Source organism: Apteryx mantelli, chromosome 11 (genome assembly GCF_036417845.1).
Source record: "Apteryx mantelli isolate bAptMan1 chromosome 11, bAptMan1.hap1, whole genome shotgun sequence".
In the NCBI taxonomy this organism is placed as follows: Eukaryota; Metazoa; Chordata; class Aves; order Apterygiformes; family Apterygidae; genus Apteryx; species Apteryx mantelli.
In genome coordinates, this window is record NC_089988.1 from 19,180,261 (window position 1) to 19,190,691 (window position 10,431).

At 52.5% G+C, this 10,431-nt stretch overlaps 1 pseudogene; it reads left to right on the forward strand.

Annotated features, from left to right (window-relative positions):
- The first annotated feature begins 1,910 nt into the window (after window positions 1–1,910).
- Window positions 1,911–2,842, forward strand: LOC136993088 (olfactory receptor 14C36-like; annotated as a pseudogene).
- The last annotated feature ends 7,589 nt before the right edge of the window (window positions 2,843–10,431 follow it).

The window sequence follows — 10,431 nt, forward strand, 5'->3', positions numbered from 1 at the left end:
GGAGCTCCCCATGGCACTGTGGGAAGAAGCTCTGGGTGGGAGGAGAGACCACTACCAGGGCAGGTCCCATCAAGTGGCTGCCGTGTGTGTCAGGGCTGCACACAGCTTCAGCTCACTCCCAGGACATTTCTGGAGGAGACTTTCTAAAAGGAAGGTCAAGACAGGGCATACATGAAAGGGAAGGAGCTGTCATGAGTCTGTGCTTTCAGTCTGATTCTCTTTGGGTGGGGTGAAATGGGATTGGATCTGTCAGGTTTAGACAGGGGACTGAGGCTCCAAAACAGTGACACTGCGAGAGGAGCAGTTCTGGGAGGGACTCAGCAAATGCCTTCATGCACCCCTCCACCTAAGGACAGAGCCAGCATCACCTTTCCAGCCTCACCAAGGTTTCTCTCCCCTGCTCCATAGCACCTGCAAACACAGAGGTGCCCTGGGCAGTGTCCTGCCCCTGGGAGGTTTCTGCAGGGCAGAGCTGAGCTCCCAGTGGGTGGGATGGGGTGTGTGAGCACTGAGAGGGGAGAGACGTGGGGACAGAGAGATAGCTCCCCACAGGGATGGCTCCAGGCAGCAGAGTCATGCTCAAAGTGTGAGAGGAAACTGTCAACTCCAAGGCCTCCTCTCCTCTCCCAGCCAGCACAGCCCTCTGCTCTCAAGGCTGGGGGGTCCAGGGCAGGAGTCGTTTCCTCGGCAGCCGGACATGCAGGAGAGGAGACACTCCTGAGTGTCTCTCTGTCCCTCCCTGGCCCTGCCTCCCTCACCACAAATATCACGGTATTGCTCCATGTTTCCCACCTGCCCATGCTGCCCTTGTGCTTCCCCTTGGACTCTCTGGGCAGGGGGCTTTGTGATGCAGTTCAGACACTGACTCTGCGGGTCCTGCCCTGCAGATGTGTCCTTGACAGTGAGGTGCCCAAGTGCCCGTCTAACCTGTGGGGCTTTGGGCAACGCAGTGTGGGGGTCTGGGAATGAGCCAACTCACCCTTCAGGACACCCCATCCTTAGGACATTCCGCCATTTCCCTGGGGTGTCTGGCTGGGCTGCAAGCTGCCCTCCACAGGGACACAGCTCTCCCATTGCAGCTGTGTGTTATCTAGGTGCTCCAGGCAGAAGCCACCTAGATACTGAGGCCACGCTGAGACATGCTGGTGGGAGGGTGGGTGTGGGCAGCTGGCAGGAGCCCGATGCGTTGCTGGCTAGAAGGGGAGGGCTGACACCTGCCTCACATCCCCTCAGAAAGAGTGCTGATGGGCACTTTGCAAGTGCATTCCTCTGCTCTCCGCGGTGTTGTTTCTTTTTTGGGTAACACGAGTGCAACTCTCCTCCACCTCTGAGGTGGGAGCACAGGGCATCTGGGAACAGGGCTGATGGACAGGCCAGCTCTGCTCCCTCTGCACTCAAGCCAGAGTGAATCCTTTTGCCTCTGAGGAGTCACAGTTGCTCACTCTGAGTGCAGCAGCAGTGCAGAGGATTTCTACCTCCAGGAATGCTCCTCAGGTGTGACAGGGTCAGCTAAATGAAACAAAAGAAGTCTTAAAACTGTTAATGCACCCACATTATTTAGAAGTGGGAGTGAAGATGCTGAAAATGCCTTCAGCGTTATGTGTGGATGAAATCTGGGTGGAAGTGGGAATATAAAAGTATAGTTACCCCTGTCGCCATGTCCGCAGTGCTGTAGGTCAGGGCTGACTCCTCTGGAGCCCATGGGCAGACGCCTCTGCTCCTTATGTCAAACTAAGCCAGCACAAATCAGAGCTCAAACGATGGAGCTCAAAATGTGCTGCTGAGATGGGGATAGGTAATGTGTGTGTGTTTGGGAGGGTTTTATGAGAATTTTTTCCTCAGAGAAGTCTGTCCTAATTTGTCGATGTCTCTTCTTCCTTGAACAGTCACCCTGTGCCCTAAAGGAGCAAATGTCCAACAGCAGCTCCCTCAATGAGTTCCTCCTCCTGGCATTTGCGGACACATGGGAGCTGCAGCTCTTGCACTTCGCACTCTTCCTGGGCATCTACCTGGCTGCCCTCCTGGGCAACGGCCTCATCGTCACAGCCGTAGCCTGCGACCACCGCCTCCACACCCCCATGTACTTCTTCCTCCTCAACCTCTCTGTTCTGGACCTTGGCACCATCTCCACCACTGTCCCCAAATCCATGGCCAATTCCCTGTGGGACACCAGGGCCATTTCCTACTCAGGATGTGCTGCTCAAGTCTTTCTCTTTGTCTTCTTCTTAGCAGGAGAGTATTTTCTTCTCACTGTCATGGCCTATGACCGCTATGTTGCCATCTGCAGACCCCTGCACTACGGCACACTCATGGGCAGCAGAGCTTGTGTCAAAATGGCAGCAGCTGCCTGGGGCAGTAGTTTTCTCTATTCTGTGATGCACACTGCTAACACATTTTCCATACCACTCTGCCAAGGCAACACAGTGAACCAGTTCTTCTGTGAAGTCCCCCAGATCCTCAAGCTCTCCTGCTCAGACTCCTACCTCAGGGAAGCTGGGCTTCTTGTGGTTAGTGCATATTTAGTCTTTGGGTGTTTCATTTTCATTGTGCTGTCCTACGTGCAGATCTTCACTGCTGTGCTGAGGATCCCCTCTGAGCAGGGTCGGCAGAAAGCCTTTTCCACATGCCTGCCTCACCTGGCCGTGGTCTCCCTGTTTGTCAGCACTGACCTGTTTGCCCACCTGAAGCCCCCTCCCTCTCCTCCCCAACTCTGGATCTGGTGGTGGCTGTTCTGTACGCGGTGGTGCCTCCAACAGTGAACCCGCTCATCTACAGCATGAGGAACAAGGAGCTCAAAGATGCCCTGAGGAAAGTGATTTCATGGAGATTTTTCAGCAGTGGTAACATTGCCATTGCTCTCCACAAATGACTCCCACTCTGTCCCGTACCAGGACTGAGCTTTTTTTTTTCACTTTATTTTTATTATTATTATTTTTGCTGTTGTTATTATTATTTGTCATCATGTTGCTGCAGAAATGCTTGGATTCATTCAATCTTTACTGAGACTTCTCTGTCTCACCTGATGCTCATATAAAGTTGTGTCCAACAGAGGGTCAGAGCTGACTCCCTCAGAGTATGTCTGTAATAAAGTAGGCTCTTCCAGGTGCAGAACCTGAAGGCTGGGCTCTTCCTCCAAAGCTCGTGGCAAGAATCGCCCCAAGGAATTGCAATCCAGGAGGGTCTACTGCACAGGGTTCTCCATGGGTTCAGGAGCAAAAAGCTCATAATCATGTTATGATCTCTTAGAGACCAAGGGCTGGAGTTAGAACTCACCCTTTGGTGTCCAGTGACAGTGGAGGGGATGAATGGTCATGGATTTACATACCCAGAGGTGTGCCACATATTAAGGCCCAGTGTCAGATGCCTGTCCTTTTGGAGGGGAATCTGGAGGTGCCAGGAGAGCACAGGGCATCTCCTGGGACAGCGTGTGCCTGGCGTGGGCAGTGAGTGGAGCCTCACAAAGGAGAGGTCCTCCAAGGTGGAGTCACTTAAAGGTAAATCACTAAACACAGCTATCTGTGGACAAAGGAGGACTCTGCAATCCCAGGAGAGGCAGTGGGCACCCAGCGGTCACGGGGAAGGGAGACTGAAGGGTGATTCATGTCACCCTCAGTGAAATACCAGGGGCAGGATCTAGAGGTGCACCTGGACAGAACTAGTACCTTTGGAAATACTCCGTAGTCTCTCCAAGCACTTACCACATCAGCAGTCCCCTGGAGGGATTAGAGGCTGTGATCAACATTTGGTTGGATCTGCCTCCCACCCTGACCAGCACGGCCAGTGCAGAGTCACCCTGTGGCCCTGTGGCTCCACAGCCTGCTCACTCTGCAGAGCAGCACCGTCAGCTTGGCGCCCAGTGGGGAGAGCAGGGAAGGACGTGCAGAAATGGCCAGCGAGGTCAGAGGAGGGATTGGGAGAGATGAGAAGGAAGTGGAACTGGGCTTGAAAGTGTCTTGGAGAGAAAAAATGTTGACATTTAATCCAAGACAATGTTCAGAATGTGGGTACACTAAAGCAAGTTCATGGTGCAGAGCCAGAAGTCCTTGCTGTCCTGGCCCTCCACATGGCCTGGGAAGTGGTTGAAGAAGGATTAATGCTTCCCACCCTCCCTGCTCCTAGTGCCATTGTCCCTCCTGAAGGGAGGCACCAAAAAGAAGGCTGGGACCCCTTGTTAGAGCTTGCGTTGAAGGAAGCAGGACCTGGGAGCCATATCAGTTTGCTGCTGTCCCTCAGGCCCTGTCCCCAGCACATGTCCTTGAGACAATCTCACCCATCCTGCATGCTGATCCTCACCCCAAAAGTCACCCCCAGACAAGGCTCTATGCCCAGCTGGAGGACTGGATATCCACCTGTGAGCTCTGGGAGGATGAGCCCTCTGCGAGTCCTCTGCAGGGCTGGCAGGGAGCATGCAGAGGAGGTCCTGGGGTCATCTACTGGGCCTGTAGACCATCCTCCTCCCATGGAGGGCCCTCAAGCAGGGTGCCTCAGTGCAAAGATGCAGACCAGCTTGTTGCTGTATGAACAGAGAGAGGAGAAACTGCCCCAGGAAATTCCTCCCTTGTCAGTCCCTTGTACCAGCCATTTCCAGCCCTCGCCATTCCCCACGGTCTGGGTGAGATGTGATCTTTGCATGTGAACAGCTCTGTCTGCCTGCTGGCCGCAGCACCTGTATGGGGGTAATGGCCAGTCCTGCCTGGCCTCTCCCTTTGGGCTCAGATCCCAGCAGACCCTGGAGCATGGCCTTCTGCTAACCCCAGGAGCCAGAATCAGGACTGAGCAGGACCTGAGGACTGGTGGGAGGCTTCAGGAGGGCTTTGGGGAACAGAGCACTGAGGGCTGTCATGGAGACCATGCCTGGAGGACATTTCCCCACCCCTGAATGCACCCTGTCCTGTGCAGTGTCTGTGCAGTGGGGCCATGGGGCCACATGGAGGGCAGCAGGGCTGAGCCAGCACAGGGACAGGAGGGAGATGGGAGCCATGACACCCCAGAAGCTCCCACCAGTCATGGAGGGGACTCACTGCTGCTAGCAGGGTCGGGGGTTTCTCAGGGGCTACAAGCACCGGCACCGTCTGCCAGGACTCCCAGACCCAGAACAGATGGTCTCCCAGCAATGCAGCTCATGGTGCCCCCCATCCTTTGTCACCATCCTCTCTCAGGAGCACTGCTGGGTGCATCACTCCCTGCGAGAATGTGGAGAGGAGCTGCTGGAGGTCTTCTCTTCTCATGCCTGCTGCCCCAGCTCTACCCTGGCATTGGCCGACAGGCTCTGCCCTGGGTAATGTTATGTCTCCATTAGCTCTCCTCTGAGACCACGTAGGGACCTGCAGCACATAGATCCCCTTAGAGCTGGCCACCACAGACTGCCTGCATGGTCCCAGGAGACCCCAGCAAGTCTGTGCTTGGAGGTGAGGCTGTGATTGTCCTCAGTCAGAGTAGATGGGATGGTCTGGCTGAGGGCCATGGAGAGGAAAGGAGAAGAGACAACAAGGAGAAGATGCAGTAAGGGAAATTTCAAAGGACTTGAAGGAAAAAAATAAAGAAACAATCATGGTAGTTGAGTAGCACTGGGGGAGGGGCCAACATATGGCTGGGCCCTTCTGCAGTTTTTTTGTCCTCAGCAAGCATGATGAATATTGCCTCTTCCATGTCCCTAATGAAGTCATTGAAAAGGACAGGTTCCTGGAGAGACCCTGTGGTGCTCCTCCTCTCCCTGGCCTCCAGGAAGAGTACTACCTATTCACCACTGCCCTCTGAGCCAGATCATCCAAAACATTCTTTAGCCATCTGGTTGTCCAGCCATCTAGGCGGTACATTTCTAAACTGTATTCCACAAGGATATTGTGGGAGACAGTGTCAAACACCTTGCTCAAATCAAGTTGAAAGACATTTTCTGCTCTCCAAACACAAATAGAGCTATGCAATCCTAGAAGGCAATCAGGCTGCTGAGGCACAATTTACCCTGGGAACATCCATGCTGACTCTTCCCTATCACATTCTTCTCCCTCAGGTGCCCAGAAATGAGTGGACTCACTCCATGACACACTCCTCAACCAGGCTGAATGACCTGTTGTTCCCTGGGTTGCCCTCTGGGCCTTTTTTGAAGATGGATGTAACATTTCCCTTTCTGCAGTTACTGGAACTTCAACCCATCTCCACAACCTTTCAAAGATGACAGAGGGCAGCCTTGCTATAACAGCGGCCAGCTCTCTCAGTGTCCTTGGGTGCAACCATTCCATTCCCACTGACTTGTAGGGGTGGAGTGCTTGCAAATCATCCCTCACTCAACCCTCATCCCCTGCTGGTTGCTTTTCTCCTCTGGAGCCCTGACTCTAGGCACAACAGCCCAGGATACCTAGCTGGAGAAGCCTGAAGCCAAAAAGGCCCTGAGTTCCTCAGACCTACCTACATCTGCTGCCTTATTGCCCCGGAGCTGAGTTGTGAGTTCCTGTTTTAGCCTGGTTTCCCCTCCTCATGTTGTTTCCCACTACCAAGAAAAGATCCATGATCTCTTCCAGCACTCAGAGGCCACTACTGTACTGCCCTTTGCCTCTGTTTCACCAGGCTGAAGAAGCCCAGGTCCCTCAACCTCTCCTGGAGGCCCCCAACCCCATCTTGGAAGACTCCTCTGGACCCTCTCCAGTTTCTCCCCATTCCTCCAGCACTGGGCAGCCCACACTGGGACATACTATTCCCAATGCAGCCACACCAGGGCTGAGTCAAGGGGGATGATATTTCCAATTGTCTGGGTGGCCACACTCTTCCTGAAGCAGCCTCGTATGAAGTTGGCGTCATTTGCAGTGAGCATGCACCACTGGCTTATATGGCATCCCTTGTAATGTCCAGGCCCTTCTCCTCAGGGTCACTCCTCTGACAGTCAGGTGCCAGCCTCTCCTGATGCATGGGCTGGTCTGTCCCCCAATGCAGGACCTACCACTGCTCCTTGTACGACAGCATGAGGTTTCTCTTGGCCAAATCCCCAAGTTTCTTGGGTCCCCTCTCGACTGAAGCTCCCTTCTGTCAGCTGTAAATGAATGTGTGCAGATGGCTCATCCTGTCTTGCAGTGCCTCTGACAGGATAACAGCAGGAGGACCTGCAGGACACTATGGGTAATAAAAGGAGGTAGTCATTTAAAGGGACTGCTGGCAAAGGTAGGCATCACCATGGCAAGCATCTCAGAGAAGCCAAGTGAATGTACAAAGAAAGCAAATCCAGGGTCAAGGGGGAAAGGGTAAAGAGGGGTTGGCTGACTTACTGGGAGGGTATGAGGATGTTAAAAGAGAAGAACTTGGAAGGTGCAAAAGAGGTAAAAGTTCAATAAAAGGTGAAGCAAAAGAAAAATCATGCCTATTTGGGGGTAGCTGCCAAGCAGTCCTGAACCTGAATGACTCTGACTGGAGCAGGACAACGAACATGCACTTGGTCTGGTAATATTTGCTTCTGACATACTTCCATGGTCATGGGGAAGCTGAAGGTTTTCCCTAAGGTCAAAAAGAGAAGACGCAGTGTGGAAGGAAATGCAGAATCTTTCAGGCTACAAGGGACCTCAGGATATCCCAAGCCCAACCTCCTTCCCACAGCAGGGTCAGCTATCAGGTCCAGATTTTTCAGGGATTTACTCATTGAGGACTTGAAAACCTCTGAGGATGGAGATGGCACAGTCTCTCTGGTCAACCTGCCCCAGTGCTTGGCTGCCAGGATGGGTCAAAAGTTTCTCCTTACACCCAGCCTGAACCTCTCTTCTTTCAGCTAATGCCCATCGGCCTTCACCCTCACATCATGCACAATGGTGAAGAGCCTGGCTCCATCTCCTTGATGATGTCCTGGTAGGTATGGGGAGGCTGTTATTAGGTCTCCCCAAATCCTTCTCTTCTCCAGGCTGAACAAACCCAGCTCCCTCACCTCCCAGAGTGACAAAGTCAACATTACCTGTGTGTGCCTAGGAGCTTTAAGGCTTTTCCAGTCCTTCTCTATATTAGTAGATCAGCAAAGGACCTCATGGATGTTAGAGTGCGATCACCCTCATGCCATGACTTTCTGCATATGTCACACTCATTTGGCATCATGTTGTAATGTGCAGGTGTTGTAGGCTGTGAAGAGGACTCACTCTGGACAAGCAGTCACTCATAATGAACCCTTGAACTGAAAAACTTTCAGGTCCAAGAGGAAACCTCACACCACTAGGAGGGGCTGGTTCTCAGGAGGCCATGTCAGGTGCTAACCCACATGCAGGAAAGGATTTCCTGCCTGCAAGAATTGCAGTGGCTATCACCAGAGAGGACAAAATCACCAAATCATTAAGGCTGGAAGGCTGGAAGGGACCTTGGGAGCTCTCTAGTCCAACTCCCTGCTCACATCAGGATCAACATCGAATTCACACCAAGTTCTTGAGGGCTTTGTCCAGCTGCATCCTGCAAGCCTCCAAGAATAAAGAGTCCATAATCCCTCTGGACCCCACTTCAAATGCTTCAGGATCCTCACTGATTTTTCTTCCCTATACACAATTTTGACTGCACTTGTTTCAGCTTATAACCGTTGCTTCTCATTCTCCTGCCATGAATTCCTGTAAAAACCTGGTTCATTCTCAGTGGCAGCCTTGAGTTGGGAACCTGCTATGAGTCCCCCCCAAAACCTTCCCTTCTCTGCACTGAACCAACCCATTCCCTCGGCCTGTCCTCTCAAGGCAAGTGCTGCGGTCCCCAACCACCTTGGGGGCCTGCCACTGGACTCATTCCATGTGATCAACAGTGTTCATCTACAGGGAGCCCGAACTGGACACAGTATCTCGATGTGCTCTGACGAGTGTTGAGTAGAGGGGCATAATCACTTCCCTCCATCTCCTGACTGTGCTCCTGTTCATGCAGCCCAAGATGCTGTGGCCTGCTTTGCTGCCAGGGCACGCTGCTGGCTGATGTTCAGCTCGCTGCCCACAAAGACCGCCAGGTCCTTTTTCTGCAGAGCTGCTGCCCAACCAGGCACTCTCCAGCTTGTATCACTGCAGGGTGTTGGTCTGTCCCAGGTGCAGGACCTGCATTTCTCCTTGTTGAATTTCACAAAGTTCCTCACAGCCCATTCCTCCTGCCTGCTGAGGTTGCTCTGAATGGCTGCCCTCAAACATATGACTCTTCCTCCTGATGAGGTGTCATCTACAAACGTGATGAGAGTTGCATCCTCCAGGTCACTGATGAACCTGTCAGACAAAAGAGGTCCCAGTAGAGATCCCTGCATACTCCACCTTTACCTGGCTTCCTGGTAAAGCATGACCTATTCAAAAAGTCCTCTGAGCTCAATCATCCAACCTGGGTGTCCACCCATCATATTTTAATGCCTTATTGTATTCTAGAATATTCATGGAGACAGTGTCCAACACCTTGCTAAAATCATGGTAAATGACATCCAGATCTTTCTGCTCCTGCACAATCACAGGTCTTTTGTCACAGAAAGCAATCAGGTTGTGCAGGAATGATTTACCTTCAGTGAACCATGCTAACTGTTCCCAGGCACATTCTTCCTGTGCCCAGAAATGTGATCCGAGAGCATTTGCTGCATGACACACTCCTCACCAAAGTGAGGCTGAAGGGTCTGCAGCTCCCCAGGTTGTCCTTGTGGCCTTTCCTGAAGATGGGCACAACACATTCCTTTTTCTGGTCATTGGGACCTCCCCTGATCTATACAACCTTTCAAAAGGTTATAGGGACTGGCCTTGTTATGACGTTGGCCAGCCCTCTCATTGTCCTCATGTGCAGCCCATCCCATCCCAGAGACTTGCATGGGCTGAGTACTTACAAGCAATCCCTCACTCAACCCTCATCCCCTGCTGGCTGTTTTTCTCTTCTGGAGCCCTGACTTGAGGCACAACAGCTCAGGAGACCTTGCTGGTGAAGACTGAAGCCAAGAAGGCACTGAGCTCCTCAGACCTATCTACATCTGCTATTACTAGAGCCCCTGCCCCGTTCAGCAGTGAGACCAGGTGTTCCTTGCTTATTCTTTCTGTGTTAGCGGAGTAGTAACAGCTCTTCTTCATGCCCTTGATGTCCCCTGCAAGTGTCAACCCTCAGGGAGCTTTGGTTTCACCATTCCTACTTTGGTGGACAACAGTATCCTGTTGAACCAACCCGATCTCCCAGGATGTCTCCTAGTTCTAATGGGTATCGCTATGGACCATCCTTGTGCTTGGTGGCTGCTGTCCTTAAAGACCTGCTGGCTTTCCCAAGCTCCATTGCCCCTCAGAGCTGCCTCCAATGGGATCCCCCACCAGTCCCCTGGAGAGGACAAAGTTTCCTCCTTTAATGGCTGGAGTCTGTAAACTACTATTGTCCTTCCTCACTGCCCTCATGATCTGGGACTCCACTATTCCATAGTCACTGCAGACAAGGTTTCCACAGATTATCACATCCCTGATCAGTGCTTCCTTGTGTGAGTACCAGATC